The sequence below is a fragment of the Phalacrocorax aristotelis genome, unplaced genomic scaffold (assembly GCF_949628215.1).
Source record: "Phalacrocorax aristotelis unplaced genomic scaffold, bGulAri2.1 scaffold_45, whole genome shotgun sequence".
Taxonomy (NCBI): Eukaryota; Metazoa; Chordata; class Aves; order Suliformes; family Phalacrocoracidae; genus Phalacrocorax; species Phalacrocorax aristotelis.
Window position 1 is genome coordinate 425,000 of NW_027441118.1, and position 9,071 is coordinate 434,070.

The 9,071-nt window shown below is 49.0% G+C and overlaps 1 pseudogene; it reads left to right on the forward strand.

Moving 5' to 3' along the window:
- Window positions 1-3,270: 3,270 nt before the first annotated feature.
- On the forward strand, window positions 3,271-7,880 carry LOC142050900 (uncharacterized; annotated as a pseudogene).
- The last annotated feature ends 1,191 nt before the right edge of the window (window positions 7,881-9,071 follow it).

Consider the following 9,071-nt stretch of genomic DNA (forward strand, 5'->3'; position numbering starts at 1 on the left):
CCCCTGCAAAATGTTTTTAAGGACCTTTGGGACATGCATCCATGACAAATGCTACTTTTGGCGTCCTCACAGTGGAAATGAACTGTACCCATGTGCTCTCAGAGCAGACCGCAGGGGTTCCTCCTAACAGTGGGGCACAGATCTTGCGGGAATCCTCCCCTGCAAACCCAGCTGTGGGGCTCAGGGTTGTCGCAGCCCTGCAGCTGAGCAGCCCCCTGACACTTTTTAGTGTCAGCCCTACTCTTGCATTGCCAGCATCATCAATGACACTGATCTCACCTCTGTTTCCCAGTATATTCCTCTCCAAGAACAAGCCTAGGTCATTCCTTGACTATCTAGGCATCCCACAATCTCATCAGGCATTGTCAGAGGGGCATTACCTGTGTGTTACAGCATCCAGGAATGGCCAAGAGCTGTGACAAACCTAGGTGCTAAAAGAGACCCTGTCTGTGCCCATTGTACTCAAAAAAGAATGATAACTCTGTTTTTCTAGATCCATTCCAAGTCTCCTGGTCAGACTGCACCATTGCCAAGAATATAGTTGGCAAGGTTTGCAAGGAAAAGGAATATGGTTAGAGTGGGAGAGCTTATTGGTCTAGGTTTTTGGCCTTTTTTTCCTAGCAATATCAGTCCATCTAATAAAACCCGTCTTCTTTTTTGTATTGTTGTTGTTATTATTATTAATATTATTATTATTATTACTGCAAACAAGTTCAAAACCAGAAACATAAAAGTGCTTCTGGCTGTACAACACTTAGTAGTGCACCACGTAACCTTGAGGGCACCTGGTGTCTCCCAGAAAAATCACAGCCCTGAGCTGGGAGGCTAGGCTTCCTCTGTGAGGTATGGGAAGAGTTAGATACCCAAGATGATACTGATGTGTGCAGATCAGTAATCAGCCACAGAAAACACTTGAAAACAAGTTGGACTGCTCTTGTCTTGGCCTTCAACAATTTATTCTGGGTTTCACAAGTCTGATTCTTCATCCTCAGCTCTCTCCAAGTCTCTACCTTATGAAGAAGAGACTATTATATAAAGTGCATGTAAGGAGACAGATACAGTAACTTTCTTTTATCTAGTAGCTCAGTATTTAAAATTCTCACTAAGATAACAAAAAAAAGGATCATTTTCTTCTTCTGCCTGACAAGTTGTAAATCTGTATTTCTAACCTCTTGCAAATAGTCTAAAATATCTATCCAGATCTATCAAAGCAATTCACAAAGGAGGACTCTTACTGCCTTTCCTTGAAAAGACTTCATTTTGCAGGAATTTTTAACAAAGGTATTTGTCCTTTGTTATTATTCAGCAAATCCCAGTGCCGCGGGGCTGGACACGGACAGCATCCTCTCCTTTCTCATGCCATGGGAATGGCAAGGGTCAGTCCCTGATGCCAGGTGCCCCTCTGCAGCCCCAAGCACAGCCGGCACTGAGCGGGCTGTGGGGTGAATGGGACCGTGGGGGTGACTGGGAGAGGGGAGAGGCAGGACAGTCTCAGTCGAGATGTGGAACTTTGTCTCCAGACAGGCCCCATGACTGCCCCTGCACGGCAGTGCCCATCCTTCCTTTGCCTCCCACAGCCCCTGGGCAAAGAGGGTCTTTTCCTGGCAGCCCTCGTGGCATGGAGAGCAGCAGGCTGGGACTGCATTACAGGGACCACAGGCCTGCTCTCTCCGGACAGATGCAGATCCCACCACAGGTGGCCTGACTAGCCCTGTAGTGTTGCTTGGCACCTCTCTGTGGATACAAGACTACAGAGCTTTGTGTTCAACTCTGCAGCTCTGGGGAGCAGATCCAGTCCATGTCGGCATAGTCCCAGGAGAGCCTCTCGGGCATAGAGGCTCCCGACAGAGATGTCCAGCGAGAGCCTCCTCCAGCGTGGCAAGCACCAGTGCCAGCCAGCCAGGCTGCTAACACCAGCGCTTCCTTCTGTTCAATAAAGCCCCACCTGCAAACCACTGGGTCTGACACTGTGGGACTTTCCCTGGTGGCTGTGAAAGCTGCACTGGGCAGTGGGTGAGTGCTGGTGAGGCAAGGAAAGGCCAGTGCAGGAAAGAGGGCTGGAGCTTCAGTCCTGCTCCAAGGGCAGCCCTCTGCCAAGGCTTTGCTGTACCGGCTTGGCTGCAGCCCTGCTCTTCGCGGCCCGTGCACCTCCTGGTCCCTGGCAGTGTGCCCTGCCATGGCTGCACATCCCTGCTGGGGAGGGGATTATCCCCGGGGAGAGAGGTAAGGAGGGAGGAGGAGGAAGAGTAGTGCTGGGCACCCAGGGGAGCAGAGCTGCAGGGGGAAACGTCCGGGGGCTCGCACAGCCCGGGTACTGCAGGGTGCCCAGGCCAGCGCTGCCAGGGGTACCCAGAGCTGTGCAGGCACCACCGTGTGCCGCGGGGACACTGAAACCCCAGGCAGGAACCGTGCCTGCGAGAGGGAAGTCACGGGGGTCAGCTTTCAGCTTTCCAGTTGGGTAGCCTGACTGTGCCAAAGCTCTGCTCGGCTCCTCGTTAGAACAGCAGGGTGGAGCTGAGGTGAGATGGGGACACCTCCAAAACCTCCTCTCCACACACCTGGGCTGGTATAACCCATGCTATAGGGGCCTGAAAGCGGGCTGTGCAGTAGGAGGGAGGGTACCCCGAGACTGCTGCTGTTGGGCACCCACACCCTGCCCAGGCTCCTCGGGGGCTCCGCGCAGACGGTGGCAGTGATGCTTCCAGAGTCCAGGCAGGCTTAATGGCGCTACATGAGGTTGGGTCAGTCTGTCAATCCTTGTGGGCTACTTTTTCCTGAAAAGCCTTGATTCTGTGGGGACCTGACTTTGCCTAGAGGGAAAGATACCATTTCAACTTTTTACACTGCAGGATTGCGGTGCCATTCTCGTGGCACCCAGGATCCTCCCCGTGCCTTTCTGCCTGTCCCAGGCCCGGCAGCAGGCAGCCAAGGGCCTCTCCTTGGGCACTGCCAACCCTGAGGAGCAGCAGGGTCTCCTGATGGGCAGGGGAGGCTCAGGCTCACGGATTCCTCCTCGGGGGCTGCCAGCACTGCCCTAGAAAGCATCTCTGCACCCACCTCTCCCATTGCCCTGGCCAGGAAAGCTCTTTCCCCTGGTCCCCACTCCTGATGTGCCAGCAGGGCCAGGAGGGGGTAGCTGGGCTGCAAGCAGAACGGAAGGCCAGGCGAGGTGCCTAGCCCCTGGTGTGCCTTGCCACCTCCAGTGCCCCAGCAGAGGCTGAAGGCCGATCCCAGCCGCACTGCCTCAGCACCGACCGTGGGGCTCCTGAGATGAAGGAAGCCGTGGCACGGCCAGGAGCCAGCCCCGCAGTTTGCGAGGAGACAGCTGAGAGCAGGAGACCAAGCGATGGTCTCTGGTGGGCTGAGGTGAGCCTCAGGGCAGAACTCCTCACTCGAGGGAAAAGGGCACCTCGCTGCCCTTCGCTGCTCCAAGCCTCCTGCTTGGCCTGGCAGGGACACGGGCACACTAGACTCCGCTAATGGCCTACAGAAGTGTCGCTGGCCTCACAAAAGCATCTAACACAGACCTCAGACTAACGCTCCATGTCCATGGCCTCCTGAGAACATCCACCTCCTTTTAGATGCAGAAGGATTAATTCAACAGCCTGTGGTGGAATAAACCAGTGTTGAATGCGGCGCAGCATTACCATCTTCTTCCTCTTGATTTAGGAGGTGAAGTGGGCAAGAGAAAGGAGCCCATCTGAAAGGGCCTTTGCAGGATTTACGCTAATTAGTCAAATTCTCTGATCTCTTCCTGTAAAAGACAGTGTCTGAGCTGTCAGGCCTCGGCAGAAGCCTTCTGCAGGCATCCATGGCCTGAGTCAGGCATCCATGGCCTGAGTCAGGCATCCATGGCCTGAGTCAGGCATTCACAGGTTGGAGTCGACTCAGATATGTTGGATATTCAGTCTTCAGATTCAAGGTCCTGGAAGCCTTTTGACTCAAAGTCGCTTGTGCCTGAGAACAGATAAAACTCGTTACGCCTCTTGGCCTGCCTCAGCAGGAGGAAGCCTCTTCTCTTGGGCACTGGCCCTCTCAGACTCTTCCTCCACATGTGGTGGGGAGTTTGGATGGACTTGGTAGATCGGAGCACCTTCCAGTTACTTCCAGCTCCTCTCTTTAAAAGCAAACAACTGACAACTTGACAAACCTCTATCACCATTCTCCAGCCTGTTGGAACATGTTTTTCTGAAGTCATCGGTGGTGCTGTATATCCTGTTGTGAGGCACAACGGGGGCTTCTGCTACGACAGCCTCTGGTGCCTGACGGGAACTCAGGACTGGCACTGGAGAAAAAGGTGCCAGGTTCAAGATGCTGCTGCCCTTCAGCGTCCGGCAGCTGGTGTCCAGCAGCTCTCAGCACAATCCTGGTTCCTTCGGGCTCTGCCTTTTCCCTGTTGCCCTCTGCCCGCCTATGGAAAAAGACTTCCACGGGAGGTGAACAAGCAAGACTTGTTTTGTGGGAAAGCCTAACAGAGGGGTGACATTCTAAACCAATAATGGGGCCAGGATGTGCTGAGGGGTGAGCTGTCCTGCTGTCACGGAAGAGAGCGTAAGAGCACATTTCACTCGTAAGAGAGAGAAGCAAAAGTATATATTTTATTAATACATTATGATGAGTTTACAAAATTTGTTAGCAAATGCGACAGTGGTTCAACAAGATTTGATAGTCAGGTTCACTTGATTATTTCCTGCACAGGGGACAGGGCCAGACAAACTGTCAGGAGACCCTTCCATTGAGTCACGAAGGTCAGAAAGGACCCCATTGCTTTCTAAACTCCTTCTCAGAGAGGAGTGTTGACGCGTCTGGGTCCAGTCCTAGTCCCAGACCTGTTCAGTGGTTTATATCTGAAGGATTTTGTGTACAGAAGCAATTCTTTATAGCATTTAGCTAAGATTTCCAAGTTCAGCATGCTATTAGCCACATCTGTTGCAGCAAGGAATCTCTCAACCTCAAGGAGTCACCTTGAGAGGCGTCCCTACTCAAGGGAGATGCCATTGTGCAGCGCACTCCGTGCAGAAGAGCGCAAAGGGCTCTTGGGCGGCTCGGTATTTATGGGGTGAGATGATTGGCTCATAGTCATACCTACATACCGGCTGCAGATGTTAGTTTCTGCCAAGTGTGGCCTGAGTCGGATGTTGATTAGCACTCTGCGTGGGTGGACACGGACACACATCCACAAATCAGCTCTCAGCTCTTTTGCGGACATCTGGGACTCCACTGTCAGCCGGATGCAGCCACCATGACCAGATGCATCTTATCACGGCTGTCACTGGCGCTTATCACTTGAGCTGAGCCAGGGGCTCAGATCAGGTGAGCGGGAGCACACCCCCACATCCTCTTTCCCTTTTTTTCCATCCTGGGATGTGTGAAGGTAAATTCCCACCATCTGCTCTCCCATTTGGGAGAGCGAGGGAAATCCATGTGCTTACTTTTTTCTAGCTAGGGGAAGAGCAAATATAGTGGTGTGGGCTGTTGATGTGATTCAGAGCAGCAAGTGGAGGGAGACAGAGGTGTTGGGTGTGGGTTTTTTAAAGCAATACTTGAAGAATCAAGAGAAAAAATCCACGGTGTCTGGGAGCTGAGGAAGGTGTAATCATAAGTTTCTAAAGGGAAAGTCTTTCAGAGTTTTCCAGTAGCCACCAATATTTTTACTGAAGGGGATTTTACCCTCACCATCCATCTTTTAGATAGACTTTTTCAAGTGAACACCACGTTTTTACTTTGGGTGGTGCTCCTGGGCCTCAGAAATCTTCTGAGAATGATGCTCATATGGAAACTGCAGCGATGGAAACACTTTGCCTGTGAAGAATCCAGGAAGATTCCTTCCAGCTTTAGCTGTGAGGTTGAGAATCTTTTTACTCAGTCAGATTCTGAAACGATCTCTACCAAAGAAGCAGCTGCTGAAAGTATTGTAACAAAAGCTGATAATGCGCATCCCAATATCAACGGTCAGCACAAGGCCAGGAAAAAATCCTTGGACACTGAAGGTTAATTCCTTGGGCAGTGTGAGTCTGAAGACAGTAGAGACAAGACAGACCAAGAAGATCAAAAGAACCTGAACTCATTTCAGAAGAGAATCCTTTGTACATCAAAGGGCCTCCTGAGAGCAAAGAGAAATGAGGGCAAACTTCGCCTATAAAGTCTGACCTTGAATGTATTTCTAAAAAACTTGCATCTCTAGCTATAACAGATAAATGCCAATGTACAAAGCACATTTCTAATATCTATGTAGAGGTACCACCTGTTAATGACTCTTCTATTATGAAGCTGGATAAAGTTTTGGAGAGTCCATTTTCTACAGAAAATGAGGGACTGAGTAATAAAAAATGTGAAGAACATAGGAAAAAAGCTAAGAAAAAAAAATATGACTCCCCAAAAAACTGACAGAGAGCACTACCAAAAGAAGGGGGAAAACTCAGACACTGAAGAGTGGGAGAAGGAGAAGCAAGCCAGAAGCAAACCAGATGACCATTCCCACAAGAGGAGGTGCTCTCGCAGTGGGGAAACCAATGAGCAAAATCATCACAAGTGAGAGTACTGCAATGAAAGCACGGGGAGATCTTCCCATAATGAAAGAAGCAGCCCAAACAATGTCAGAAACTCCAGAAAATATTCTCATCATAGATCCCAAAGCAGAGAAAGAGCAAAACAAGACAGGAATAGGTATTATCATTCCAAAGGAGAGAGAACTTGGAGCAGGGAAAGATACTATCAAGGTGAACCACAGAGATGGGAAAAAATGCAGATACTATAGTTATCATTATTGCTTTCATGGAACAAGAGATGGCAGAAAGTCCTCTCATTGTGATAAGGCTTTGACAAATGGAGTCAAGCTATGACAGCAGGTCACACAGGATTATCACTGCAAAAGCAGACAGCCTCACAAGGTACTCTCTAGAGAGGATGCTGTACATGACGTTAGCAGCCACAGAGCAAAATTACATGGCTGTTCAGTGCCTCCGCAGCAGTCTGAAAGATATTCTTGTGAAAGGCATGCACTTCCACCTGTGTCAGCTCATGCAAATTCTGAGGACTTTTGCCAGGAATATTAAAAGCTAAGAAATGGCAAAAGAAAATAAACCCACACAGAAGGAAGCAGAAGTGAAACAGATAAGAAAGGCTGAAAGAGAGGTGACCAGAGAATGAAAAAAAATACAAGAAGGTCACGAAGAAAAGGAAGTCCAAAGATAAACATCAAGAGAAGGGTAACAACTAAGCAAGGATTCCAGGAGAAAGAACCATTTTTTTCCTAATTCTTTTCTGGGTGTTTCTCATGTCTGCCTGTTTTTCATTTTTTCTAAGTTATTTATATAGCATAATCAGCTGAGGAGCGTGTCGTTAGGTTGGTCAGGTGAAGATAGGAACAATATTGCTGAAATGTGTTAGAACACTAGATCTGGACCATGTCACTAGAATTACATCTGCATACTGTTCTTGATTAGGTAACAATATTTTTTTTTTAAATTCCACATATTCCACACCTGGCCACAGTTAATGTATACAAACCAGGCCCTATTGTCCTTCAATCTGCAGGCTTGAGTTTGCTGCATCTAAAGCAAGTTAGATGTGCAGAAATTACCACAAAATAGCTGACGTGCATCCCCTGTGGTAAAATGAATAACTTTTCATACATGCATCAAGTGCCACAGTTGTTTTTCCATTTTTAACTTGCAGTTACCTTTAGACTTTATGATCTGAATCTCTCTGTGCTGCACTTTGACAGTGACGACTGGGAACCTAAGAAAAAGAAGAAGAAACACATCAGGAAACTGAAAGGCTTCTTGGAATATTTAGATCTTTGTTTCCAGAAGAAAACAAGGGACAAGAAGGAAGAATCCTGTCCTCCAGGTGGCTATTTATGCGAGCAATACACATAAAACCCGCTCAAAACCTCCTGCAGAACGATGTGTTTCCCACCCCTAAATATTGTCACAGCTCTGCTCTGCTCAGGCTGTACTTGCCCCCATGGTAAAGCCTCTGCCAGAGGCCACATCCCTTTGCACCCCCATCACTCACATCCTCCTGCACTGCACTCTTTATTTGTGTGTGTGTGTGTGACAAACACACAACTTGAAGGGAGGGTCCAGAGGGGGGTCTCAGGGAGAGGAAGATCATCAGCCGGATGGGAAATCATCGAGATGGGAAGTTGCCCCTGTATCTATTAGACAGGGGTAATTATGGTCATCAGCAGAAAGGTTTAAGACCAGACCCTCATCAGAAGGGGATTTCCCATTCAGAGGCTCCCATGGTGATGGCACTGTGGGTCCCTGCTAACTCAATCCTGGGTGGAATCGAGCTGCCCCTGCTGCTCAGAGCAGGAAAGATTGCAGCATAGGCTGGAGAAGGCCCTTTAGGAGGATTGTTGGGTTTTGTTGGTTTGTTTCATTGTGTTTTGTCACACTGGGCACTCTCATTTCCAGTGGCCTTGTTGTCCACACTAATTACAACAGTTTACAATAGTCTCCTGTTCCTTGAGATCCATTGCTTCTCAAATTTTCTCCTCTGCCTCTAGCTTGGAAACCTCCATCTCCCCGGCCCCCTAAGCTAGGATTATTATTCAACACCACTGCCAATAGACTCACTTGCTGTTCCTGGTCTTTTCCTTTTGTTCTTTTTTTGCTTGAGCTGTCTCTCATCTTTTCCATTAAATGCGAACGTAGCAATTTCATCCAATCATCTGCCCTGCCATTCTGGCATATGTTTAGAAAAGTATTTCTTAATATCTGAGGCTGATTCAGCTGCAAAGATAGATACCATTAGAGTTTGATTTTCCTCATTTTTCAGGGCTGACCCCTCCAAATGTGCTCACTTGTTTAACCTATTGGTTGTAATATTGAGAAGGGTGCTGGGCATTTCCTTGCTGAAATCCTTGGACCTTAGCCCAATTTACTTTGCAGTGCATCACTGTCAGCTGGTAAGTTTGGAGGACTGACCTGGGTCGTTGGCTGGCCACGGGGTGCTGCCCTGTGCCTCCCGGCTGATCTGTGATTTGTTTCCCAGATTCTAATTCTTTCTGTACACTGGCACAAACTGGAGGACGCTGGGCCTGATGGCAGCCCTGAATCCCC